This window comes from Misgurnus anguillicaudatus, chromosome 11, assembly GCF_027580225.2.
Source record: "Misgurnus anguillicaudatus chromosome 11, ASM2758022v2, whole genome shotgun sequence".
Lineage (NCBI taxonomy): Eukaryota > Metazoa > Chordata > Actinopteri > Cypriniformes > Cobitidae > Misgurnus > Misgurnus anguillicaudatus.
Window position 1 is genome coordinate 30,109,784 of NC_073347.2, and position 13,386 is coordinate 30,123,169.

At 38.0% G+C, this 13,386-nt stretch overlaps 1 protein-coding gene across 7 annotated transcripts in view; it reads right to left on the reverse strand.

The window, feature by feature from the left end:
• Window positions 1–13,386, reverse strand: part of LOC129415542 (signal induced proliferation associated 1 like 2) — a 150,229-nt gene that overhangs the window by 118,083 nt on the left and 18,760 nt on the right. Inside the window, exon 2 of one of the 7 annotated variants that reach the window (XM_073873512.1) lies at window positions 5,644–5,842. The exons of the other annotated variants lie outside the window; for them this stretch is intronic. The gene's annotated coding sequence lies outside the window, so the exon portion shown is untranslated. The remainder of the gene's footprint in view (window positions 1–5,643; window positions 5,843–13,386) is intronic. 7 annotated transcript variants of the gene reach the window in all.

Genomic DNA, 13,386 nt, shown 5'->3' on the forward strand with positions numbered 1-13,386 from the left:
TGCAGCGATTTTTGTGTGAGCATATCAGTAAACATCCTTGACCACTCGGTGAGTTTACTGTCTTTGTAAACAAAAGTTTAATGCATTTAAGGAAGGATTGTTCCAGTGCACCTATACAGCCATTATAGAGGTGGGAGGTGATACAATAAACACCTGAAAATTCTCAAGCCAGCATTATATGTCCAAATTTCAGTCAAAACCGTTCTATTTCATCATAAACAATCTGAAAACAGGGCTTTACGTGTAAAATACCAAACTTGTCCTTTAATGTAAAGCTGCTTTGAAACAATTAAACAATTGTGAAAAGCGCGTTATAAATAAAATTGAATTGAGTTGAAATATCACATATTTAGAGCAAAATCTTAAAACAGCTTGACAATAAAAAATAAAATATTTTTAACTGAAAATCAGGGACGCAATATTTCTTAATTACGGAAAAGCGCAAAGGTGCATTTTGCGATATGCACATTTAAATGATTTATGGTAAATGAGCAATTTCATTTAGAGCTGCCTAACGATTAGCCGCAACTACTCGTTTGCAGAATAAAAGTTTTTGTTTACATATTAGATGTGTGTGTAATGTGTATAATAATTATGTATATATAAATGCACACACTTGCATGTATATATTTAAAGTCGCCATGAAACGGAAGTAGCGATTGCCTTATTTTCCCCGTGCTGACGTATATCCGAATGAAAAGGCATCTGATATGAAATAAGGCAGGGCTGGATTTGAGTTTGTCCATCGAGATCTGATTGGATCGTTTGAAGTTGGGTTGTGTTGCTAATTGCTAATCGCTGCGATCTTCTCCCGGACCCCGCCCACCTGCCATACCATATGACCGGAAGTGAAGAGAGATCATTTTGAGGAGGGGAGGAGATTAGCATTTTTGATTAAAGATTATGAGCACACACAAATTGTTCAATTTCATTGCGACTTTAAGAAATATTTGCATGTGTATAAACATTTGTATATTTACATATAATTTATATCATATATAAATATAAATATTGATTATACCAACATATTTTTCCTTAAAATCATACATACAAGTGTTTGTATTTATATATACATAATATTTGTTGATGTACTGTGTATAATAATTATGTAAACAAAAATTTTTATTTTGCAAACGAATAGTCGTGACTAATCATTAGGCCTTCAAAAAGTGACGTATGGTCAAAGTTTTAGGTTAATGCAGAAAAAATATAGTATCTAGCACGTGTACGTTACATAGGATATGCGGTGATTTTTAAATGTATTTATTTTTGTATGTTTACATTGTTAAAAATGTCTGATTTGTTTTATGCAACAGTAAGACATGGCTGCTGACTTTCAGCAGTTGTTGTGATGCTTTCTTTTTAATATTTTTTAAGATATATTTGAATACAATTTAAATAGATTTTTGAAAAAGAGACATCGTATTGCATATCGTTTTTCAGGTTTTTTTTTTTTAAGGCTATAGCATTTTCATCAATATCGCACAGCCCAAGTGTTGCTTGTGCAAAACTTACTGTTACTGTTAAGAAGTTGTAGGTGGTTGTCATATCATTGCTATGGGTATTATAGTGTGTTTTAGGGTTTAATACTGACCCAAGTGTCATATTCTGGTTTCTAGATTTGACTCGACTCAAAGGAATGTCTGTCAAACAAAGGTCTGATTACTCTGATACCCAACAAACATTAAAGCACATCTCTCCTCAACAAGATACCTGATTTAAGGGATAACTAACTTGTTTAAAAAGCCAGACATCGACACCTGACCTATAAATTAGCTTTAAAAGATTTCTGTCTACTACTACTAAACTACTACTCCCTGGTGCAATTATGTGTTGCATGGATGTCTAGTTGTTCAATGTTTACTTCTGAATGACTGTACAGTTTTGAGTGTTTAACATCAGCTGGTGAGTAACCTCTAATGCATTAGTTTATATTTTGTCTAACAGCACACTTATTAACATCGAACAACTTATCTACAACCAATGAAATTTCCCACAAACAAAAAAAAATTCTAATTCATTACAAAAAGTGCCACAAAAAAACAATGCTATAAAGTCATCAAGGTCTTAAAGAAATGTATTAAAACTTATGTCTGGAATAGCCTCAATGATAAATAAGACAAATACGTTTAGTTCAGTTTCTCCATGAAGATCATTAAAAAAGGTGCAGACCTACCCAACCATTTCTAAATCCACTTGACATAAAATCCTCAACAGTTTCTTCAGCCAATGAGTATTGATCACCATTCTGAAACATCTTTAAAATCCTCCAAAACAACTGGTTAGGACTTCTGCTACCCTTCATTCACTTCTGGTGTAGAGACAATGAGAAAGACCAAGAGAGGGAGGAGAAAGTTAAGAAGAAAGAGATGACAGGCAGTGCGACGAGTTCCCTAAAATGCTCACAGCTGCCCTGCTAATCTGCCCCCTACCCCAGTGAGGATGACCTCATTATCATATGTAAAGAGCTCGCTGGGGAGGGGTGCTAGACGTGACATTCAACCTCACAGCCGGGAAAAAAAGAATGACATCAAGATTGAAAAAACCATGCCATTGTCCCACTGCAGCAAAGACACGCAGATCAATACATGACCTTCCAGATACCAAGAGATGGACTGCTTTAACACTGAAAAAAATGTGGCATATATATTTGATATATGAAGAGTTTGGTTCCAAAACGCAATAAATCCATTTTGACAAATTTCGGTAAAAACGTGTTTTCTATACCAAGAAAGTGACAAGATGAAAACCACTATTTTCTGTTACAAACTTTCACATAGCATCTTTAGGATATAAAAACATAAAAAATTCAAATCCACAACTTGATTTTCAAAGATTTATTATAAAAACGAATTATTTTTTCCACAAAATGCAATAAATCCATGCCAGTTTTTGTTTCAAATGCTAGAAATCTATTAATTCAATGTACAAATGTGCATTCATCTTTGCCATTTTATATTCATTTAGTTGAACAGTTGTACACACTGACTAAAAAAATAAACATTAATGTCATTAATCAAACACTTACTTTGTCATATTAAGGTCATTGCAGCGGTTATACTTGACGTTGTTGCTTAGCATTTTTCACAGCGATCAGCTGACGTTAAAATGTTTTGGTCCTGCTCGATTTACATTATTTTACTCAAAGTCAACGAAAAGTTATTCATAAGATCCCCTGGGGTCAATGTGTTAGCACGAGAAACTTGATGCTGTCGGAAGATAAGCACCAGTCTCCCGAGTGCTTCGCGTAAATTATTAGATGTTGATGACAATCTTTCCCGTCACAGAAAACCACAACAACAGGTTTATCAATGCAATTAAAGTATTATTTTGTTTTGTTTGTTGATCACAAAGTACAAAGTAGATGAGGAAAACTAGGATTCCGTTTACTCAGCGTGCCGCCATTGTTTGTTTACATTGCATGAACGGTGGGCTGTAATTTCTGGAATGGATTTATTGCGTTCTGTAAAAAAGGAGGAGTGGCGTTTATCGCATTTTGGGAAAAAAGGGAGAAAAGATGACAGAATAACACTGCGAATATTGAATTTTGCGTAAAATTAATTATTTACTTTTAAATACTGACCTGATATAATACTGATTTTGGCAGTAACTCATTTTTTTCAAAAATGGCGTTTATCGCGTTTTGGAAGCAAACTCTTCATATGTTCACTGGTATTATCATTCAGGACAAATGCATACTACTCTGACACAATCTAGATGTTGCTATGAAACATAAGGTCATAGTAAACGTCTGAAACGGTCCATCAAAAAGAGTCAAAAAACGTAAATCTAAAATACAGAACAGTAATGTATTACAGTACTGATTGTTATATATTTCACCTTCATCAAAACTGCCACCATAGTTGCATCTTTTGTGATTTGCAATATATTACTGTCTCAACAACAACAAATCTAATGCACATAAAGACCATAACAAACCCAGCCAACAAAAGCCATCATTTCACAGTCTGGGTTAAAGCAACACTATGTAGTTTTTTACCTTTAAATAATGTCTCTAAAATTACTTTTAACTGGACAAATTGTACTATTGCTGCCACCTGAGCAGCCTCCTAGCTGCTACAAGCACACTCTGAAAGTGGGGGTGGAGGGTAGGAAACACAGCCCCGCCCCTCCCCCTGCCTGCAGAAGAGTGTCTGATACCAGGCACTGTTGCGCTTTTCAATCACATGGGGGAGCTGTAAGTCATTTTTACATGGAAACTACATAGTGTTGCTTTAAATATAGACCAGATATTGTCTGGCTATGACTAACCCACTTTTAGCCAAAATAATTTGAATTTGGTCGTATTTGCCATCAATAACTTTCCATCATGTTACCAAAGTCACCAGGTGTTTTTATTTATTTATTTAATTTCATTTATTTTTGGGGGCTATGGTTAGATGACTATTAAAGGGATAGTTCACTCAAAAATGAAAATAAATGTCATTAACGACTCACTCTCATGTCGTTCAAGCATTGTCTTCTCTTCCACGTCTGTTGTAAAGCGCATGCGCGAGACTAAAGTCATGTAACTGCAGTGACGCGGATGACGTGTTATCTGGTGCGCCCCAGCCGTTTTTTTTTTGTGCACCCAGGCTTTGTTTACAGTCTAAGGGAGACGCACGCTGTAAGTTTGAAAAACAAACTTTGCAAACATGTCTGAGGATAACACGTCATCCGCGTCACTGCAGTCATGTGACTTTAGTCTCGGCATGCGCTTCACAACAGACGCGGAAGAGAAGACAATGCTGAATAAGGTCGTAATATTTGTTATTTTTGGACCAAAATTTATTTTCGATGCTTCAACACATTCTAACTGACCCACTGATGTCACATGGACTACTTTGATGATGTTTTTATTACCTTTCGGGGCATGGACAGTATACCGCACGTAGATTTTCAATGAAGGGTCAAAAAGCTCTCGGACTAAATATAAAACATCTTAAACTGTGCTCCGAAGATGAACGGAGGTCCCACGAGCCTGGAACAACATGAGGGTGAGTAATTAATGACATTATTTTTATTTTTTTATTACTATCCCTTTTAAATTTTACTGACAGCTCAAATTTTGCCTTGTTTTAGCCTAGACATCTTGGCTCTGTTTGGAAGACTATTAGACATCTATAAAACGCAAAATTGCTTGCTGGGAAGTAACTATATATTTGGATTAGAAATGTTTCAGGTCAAGAATATAAAAGCACAGATGATGTATTGCGGTCCACTACAATGCTATGCCAGTTTGCTTTTGCAGTGAACTACAACCATCTTTGCTGGGTTTAATTGTTTTTTAGAGATTGTGGTGTTTTTGTTGTCAGTTTTTATAATGGAGAATGTAAGTTGTATTGGAGTGGATTTGTGCTGCTGTGGCACATGTTTGTTGACGGTTGGGTGGTTGCAGTCTGACCGGGTGCTTTCAAACACAGCTGGTTTTACTTCAAGTCTGCACAATGACTTTCAGTGTGTGCGTGTGTCTGCGTGTGTGAAATAATCTCGTCTACATCAGAATACTTGTGTGCAGCAATCATCTTTCATGTCTATCTCCCTCTACCCCTGTGTCAGTGCACCTCTTACAGACCGGTGTGCCATTAGAAGAAAGAACCATTTGAGTGTAAGGAAATTGCAAAGGTTAATTTGGCTAAATACCCATAAGTGTGGTCTTCCTTTCAAAAGGTTCCACTTTGATCCCCTGTATTGGGTGGGAGGGAGTCGAGGACAAGGCCTCGTTTTGGTTTCATTTCGGGGACGTTTGGAAAAGACGGAGTCCAGAAGGCACCAATTAAACTAGCTGGCATTCCAGACCCTCACACTGCCCGGTTTCTCATTTCCACATGAACACCAGGACCTGAGGGAGCACAGCATAAATCATATAACAGTGAGGCTTTTGAGACATGGATGGGCTTTACAGATGCCACACATACTTTAAAACCTACTTAGACTTATGAGTGTATATACCCATCATCAGCACCTAAGTGCTTTTAATAGAAACAGTGAGTAAATAGTGTTCCCAAGGCAGAGGTTCTCAACATAAACACACAGTGACCTCCATGGTGAAGTCCACACTGTCTGTACTAAAAGACTAAATGTTTTAGGATTTGAGCCTGTGACCATTCAGTTACCAGCCTAGATCTTCAACCACTATGCCACACCAACCCCTTCACATCGCAGATCAATAAATGATCACAAACACGAAATCATGAGTCACATGCTGGTGGGTCCTTACATCACAAACCATTTACACCTGACTATATAAATGCACAAAACAATGACTTTATGTCAACCATCCACAGAACAAGGTCATTGTTTGACCATCTTGACTAACTTGGTAACCAGATCAAGGTATTTGTGGACATTTTGTTTCAAAAGTAAGAGTAAAATCAGTGAATGAAAAACTTAGCAACAGAGTGTCATCCACTATACAAAATATACAACAAATGTGCATAATTCTAACTTTTCATTTTTTTGGGCCATTTTTGCCTTAATTTGATAGACAGTATGTAAGGAGATTATGAGGCTGTTTACACTTGGTATTAAGATGTGTTTACGTTGATCGGATTACAAGTGGACAACGTTAATGCCAGGTGTAAATGGTGTTCAAAACGTTTTGAGCTCGTCCACTTTTCAACCACATTCAGAGGTAGTCGAAAACACTTTCGATCGGATTGCTTTTGTAGTGTAAACGCACATGTGGTTGAATGTATACGAACAGCCATACGAGACCACCTTCTCTCCGCCCATTTATGTAATCTGAGGTACTAAGCACAATGTTTTACGTCTTTTCTGACTTCTAGCGCGAACACACAGTGTACAGAGCTATCTTTAGGCTTTCATTGATAAAACTAAAGCGGACATATACACATACAAAACACTATGCAGCATGTTTACTTACAATACAAGCAGTGGACTACGACATAATATAAGTTCGCGTCCATTTAAACCCATCATTACTCCTGCTCGTCTTTAAATGACAGCAGAGAAATTCGCCCACAGTCTCGACAGGCCACCCCCCACAGTATTCAGGCCACAAGCGGTCGAAAGTGGACAAAAGAGACGGATTGTATACGAACAGCCATACGAGACCGCCTTCTCTCCGCACATTTATATAATCTGAGGTACTGAGCACAATGTTTTACGTCTTTTCTGACTTCTAGCGCAAACACACAGTGTACAACGCTATCTTTAGGCTTTCATTGATAAAACTAAAGCGGCTGATCTCCGCAGTTTCATTTTGCAAGCGTGTGAAAGTTGTGAGATCTTATCTCATCAATTGCGCTAAAATATCAGAGAAAGCTCTTACATATACACGTACAAAACACTGTACAGCATGTTTACTTACAACACAAGCAGTGGACTCCGACATAATATTAGTTCGCGTCCATTTAAACCCATCATTACTCCTGCTCGCCTTTAAATGACAGCAGAGAAATTGGCCCATAGTCTCCACAGAGCACCCCCTCAAAGTAATCAGGATGGAAGTGGTCAAAGTGGACAAAAGAGCGGATTTAAATACCAGTTGTAAACAGAATCTCGTCCACTTGTGATCCGACCGACGAAACACATCTTAATGCACCGCTCCTATATATGACTGAAGCTTAAAAATGACACCAGAGGACTGCTTATTAAATGACTAGTCTAGCATTCTGACCCATTCCTATGTGAAAGGCAGACAGCAGGCATCCAGAAGACAAATCAAGCAGATATCCAAGAAAGCTTAAAGATACATTCCCCCTGTGTTTTCTAGATTATAATTGTCTAACGCAAGACTGGAACTGTTGACAGCCTCAGCTCTAAAATTAGCACATGAGGAAAATAACTTTGCAGCTAAAGAGAGAACCACAAGGGTGTGGAAGTGAAGTAAAAGAGCACATATTTAAAACATGACGGACACATTAGGAAAGGGCTGAAGACACACTGAGACCCTAATACTGTAGTTTCACCCAACAGCAGAAAACACAGCGGTGTCATAATGAGAGATTATCATTAATGAGCATCTACAATACTGAAAGAATAATTATAAAAACAAGTGAAATGCATGACTTTAAAGGGGAAATATCATGAAAAGCTGACTTTCCTTGTTTAAGTGCTATAGTTGGGTCCACAGTGCTTTTATCAACCTAGAAAATGTGAAAAAGATCAACCCAGTAACTTAGTTTTGACAAACCATTCTCTGCAAGCATGTGAAAAAATAGGTCATTGAAATTTGGCTCCCCTTGTGATGTCAGAAGGGGATCTTCTTATAATAATACCACCCCATAATCTGCACTATCCAAACACGGCACTGCCATTTAGTGCGGAGAGAGAGAGAGAGGGAGAGGGAGAGAAAATTGCACAATTAAGTTTCAATTTCAACAAACCACCATCATGTTGATCAGTGTTTGCATTTCATCAGCTCATTTGCATGTTAAAGGACACACCCCAAAATGGCAAAAAATTTTGCTCACACCTAAATGTGGCAATTTTAAAATGCTATTATAAGTTATCTGTGGGGTATTTTGAGCTAAAACTTCACATACACACCCAGGGGACACCAAAGACTTATTTTGTATCTTAAAAAAGTCTCATAATATGTCCCCTTTAAAACAATTATACACCATAATGTGCATTGGCCAATAACGGAAGCTACACTGCCTTAAAATTTTTTGTTGAATCAACTTGGATTTATAAGTCATTTCAACATACTATTATTTATCTTGACTAAAGATGAGTTGTTTTAAATATGGATTTTTTTTGCATTGATAGCACCTCAGAAGGCTTTTATTAAGACCCTGGAGCCACGTGGATCACTTTTGTAAAGGATTTTTTGGGCTTTAAAGTCAGAAGTTGTTCACTGGACCAGTGTTGACTGGACCGTTATAAAGCTTCAAAGAGCCAGGACATTCACTAAAATAACTGGACATATGTTTCCCAAATAGCTTGAGAGGGTGAGTTAATCATGGGGTAATTTTCATTTTTCACTTTAAATAAACTATAGCTTTAAGAACATTTGACTGAAAGGTGTTTTGGGGTATGTAGAAGTAAATGTAATGACTCTTGTTCAGATTCTGTTTCTGCTGTAGTTTCTAAAAATCCAAAGCACTAAAGGTGAAGGTTCACAGCACCCTGTCAGAACAGCTGGGTACCAAACACAACCAGTGGAGCAAATTAACAACGTCAAAGAGGAAACGATGTCTGTCTGGAACATCTGTCCTATCTCAACAGGAACAGCCATTAATTAAAGTCGAAACTTGCACAACAGAAACTTGATTAACCAAAACCACTAAATAATTCTCCAAAGCCCCAGCATGCCCACAGGGGAACGGTTTCCACAAAACTCTGAGAATGCGACTGTTCGGCTCAGTCATGCAGCGGCTGTCGAGTCACTTTCAAAGCCATTGAAAACATCTGTTCTGTGGGCATCAGCCGTGAGACGTGGGTTTGATTCTGACAAGACGAGCAGCACATGAATCCAAATCACATGCAAACTGCTAAAAAAAACAGCCGCAAAGACCAAAACCACTGCCGACTCAGAATCTCTCAGAGGAAAGATAGACAAAAAATTACGGAAGAATAAGAATGAAAAAATATAGTGATGGTCTCAGTTAACTGTACTTTAATATACAGTATATCAAGTATAGCTGGGCAATATATGACCAAACTTCTTATCCCTGTGATTATTTTAATGAATGGTGATATATATCTCTATATTTTCTGCAAAGTGGATTAATGTTTACATGCAATTCAAAGCCTCATGTGAGATTTCACAATCACCTTTATTAAAACAGCGTATGATGGAAAATAAAATAAAAACATACTGAATATTGAAAATATACAGCTACACAACATGCAAACTGGTTGTAAATCTACGAAAGAACACACAACGCTATGTGTGGAGAACAAAAGGCACAGCACACCAACATCAAAACCTCATCCCAACTGTGAAATATGGTGGAGGGGGCATCATGGTTTGGTGCTGCTTTGCTGCCTCAGGCCCTGGACGGATTACTTTCATCGATTGAAAAATGAATTCCAAAGTTTATCAAGACATTTTGCAGGAAAACTTAAGACCATCTCGCCGCCAACTGAAGCTTAACAGAGGATGGACGATGCTACAGGACAACGACCCAAAGCATAGAAGTAAATCAACAACAGAATGGCTTCAACAGAAGAAAATACGCCTTCTGGAGTGGCCCAGTCAGAGTCCTGACCTCAACCCGATTGAGATGCTGCGGCATGACCTCAAGAGAGCGATTCACACCAGACATCCCAAGAATATTGCTGAACTGAAACACTTTTGTAAAGAGGAATGGTCCAAAATTTCTCCTGACCGTTGTGCAGGTCTAATCTGCAACTATAGGAAACGTCTGGTTGAGGTTACTGCTGCCAAAGGAGGGTCAACCAGTTATTAAACCCAAAGGTTCACATACTTTTTCCACCACGCCCTATAAATGTTTACATGTTGTGTTCAATAAAAACATGAAAACATATAATGCTTGTGCGGTATTAGTTTAAGCAGACTGTGTTTCTCTATTGTTGTGACTTAGATGAAGATCAGAACACATCTTATGACCAATTTATGAAGAAATCCAAGTAAGCCCAAAGTGTTCACATACTTTTTCTTTCAACTGTAGTTGACTAGTGGTATACACTGATTCAAAAAAATAAACATTAATGGCATTAATCAATGCGTATCAGTGTGTATTCAATGCCCCACCATTATTGTTTACAGTGTGCGGAATGGTGCTCTGTGATTGGTTAAGCGGATTTATTGCATTTTGCAGAGAAGGAGGACTGCCGTTTATCGTGTTTTAGAAAAAAGGGAGAAAAGATGACAGAATAACACGGCGGATATTGGATTTTGTGTAAAATTAGGAATCTACTTTTTAACACTGACCTGATACAATTCTTATTTTGGGGGTAACTCTTTTTTTTAATGACGTTTATCACGTTTTGGAACCAAACTCTTCACTTTCACATCCACTATTTTTGTAATCAAGTACTTTGTACATGTGATTTGTGTCTTTATTTTTCATATTAGGCTGCTAGAGGTTTCACAGAGTAAGAATTTCATTTGTATAGTGCAACAGTAGTGTTTACTATGGATATGACAATAAAACCCTGTAATCTTGTGTACATTTCTGGCAGAGATTCTATTTCAAAGAAGGAGGGTCATATAAGACCATATCGATAGACGGTATAGTATTGTCTCATCCTTTATCCCACAGGGAAAAAATACCAATATACCAAAACTCGATATATTGCCCAGCCTTAATATCAAGGTCCTGAAAGATTAGCATTCACTGCATACACTACATGGCATTTAAACAATAAAACCCCATAAAACATAGCTAACATATTACCAAAATACATATGCAAAAGAATTATTGAACATAATACACCATTTATATCCTGTAAAAGTGTAACATGTGCAAGAGATACGTCAGATGTATCTGCTAGAAATACCAGACACTCCAACTGAGTGTAATACAACTCTTTTAGACAGATAAACCAGAAACACAATGAAAACCTAGCAAACATCAGCTAAGATTAATAATATACTCTCTACCAGTGAATAAAACCGTTATTTAAATGAGCATAATGGAGCTCTGTTAAATAGGGAAATGCAACAGAACATTTCCATTCTCTCATCCTGCTTAAATGTGGTCTGGGATAGAAACATCTGAACAAATTCTCACTGAGAGAGAGAGAGAGAGAGAGAGAGAGAGAGAGAGAGAGAGAGAGAGAGAGAGAGAGAGAGCGGATGCTAAAGTTTTTTTCTTCTATAAAGACCTTAACTGTCCTTTATTGTGGTGGTCTTTCCAGACTCAGTCCACTAAAAACCCATTCATCCACATTGAGAACATGTAGTGGTCATAAAAAAAGCTTCAACCAACAGTCACATGCAAGGTTAACATGACTTCTGTAAAGTTATAATCTGATCTCACTGCTGAAGAATCGGATCACATCTAAAGACACAGGAAGAGCCATGCCAAATACATCTGTATTTGCATTTCTTTGGTAAAATTCACAATGAATGCACTACTTGACTTGTCGGATAAAAGATGTCCTGATGCAGTCATGTTTGGTGGCACACATGCAAAATAAATGTGAATCTGCATATAAAATGTTGCCAAATTAAAATTTATTCTGCTGTATATTCAAGCTGTTAGATCCACAAAGTGAAAAGGCCATTTTAAGATCATTTACCCTCCAAAGTGCATACATGTATATTCAAGACCACAACAGTTAAATCAGACCACATACAGACAAAATGATGCCAGCAAACTTGCATGTGTAACACTATTTGCAACAAAATATACACAGCACACAACCATAAGAGTTTTCTCTTATAAATAAGACAAACCAAAGTAAAATGCGAGCAAATAGCACCAATATACAGTATTTTGCATTTATATGTTTAGTAAAATAAAGTTCAAAATGAACCAACGTAGGGCTGCACGATAAATTGCATGCGATACCACGCGCATCACGTCAGAAATGCCGGTTCCTTGATTAGTATTAAATCGCCGACAGCTGCTTTCAGATGGCGCGACATTGGCTGCGCAGAGCCGTGGTTCCCTGACAAGCTGGCGATACGTCCGCGATAATTAATGCGAAATTGCCCCGATTGTCGGTGAACTGCGGCTCTGTGTAGTTAAACCGGCTCCATCTGAAAACAGCTGATGGCGATTTACTACTACTCAAGGAACCGGCATTACTGACGAGATGCGCGTGACAAACACATGCGATTTATCGTGCAGCCCTAAACCAACATTACATTTGCTTACTACCTTTGCCTTTTAGGCTACATTTACATGGAAACGATCTGAAAAGAAACCGCAAAAGTGCCGTTGCGTTATCACTTTTTATTCCGCTTTTATACGAGCGTTTTGAGGGGGAAATCTGCGTGCATATGGTGACGCAAAAGTGTGTGATATTCGATGTAGTATGCACTCCAGGCAGCTAGGTGGCAATGTGAAGCACTGACACACAACAACACCAAGTCCGTGTGCCTGCGTACAACCTTCTTCCTGGTTCTCCCAGGTCTCATCCAAAGCCGTCTGGTTTGCCTCCGACGAATTGGCGCCTTCTCTGATCAGTAATAATAGCTGTGAATATTTCGTACAACTGCTGGTAAGACTTGTATATTTATCAGAGCTGCTATGGCAACTTGAAGGTCCGACGTATGGAAATAATCCGACATGTTTGTTGTTATTTTCCTGAACTGGCGCATGCCTGTGATGTAAATGCGTATGCGACGAGAGCCACCGTGAGCAGACTTTTGCGTTTTTAGTCTTTAGACGAGAACGCGACGGTAGATCGTTTTTAAGATTTCCACTCTGAAGCGTGGTTTCACTTTTTTGCGTTTTTAAGCCCCCAAAACGCTGTCGCCGTGTAAACAAAAGCCACATC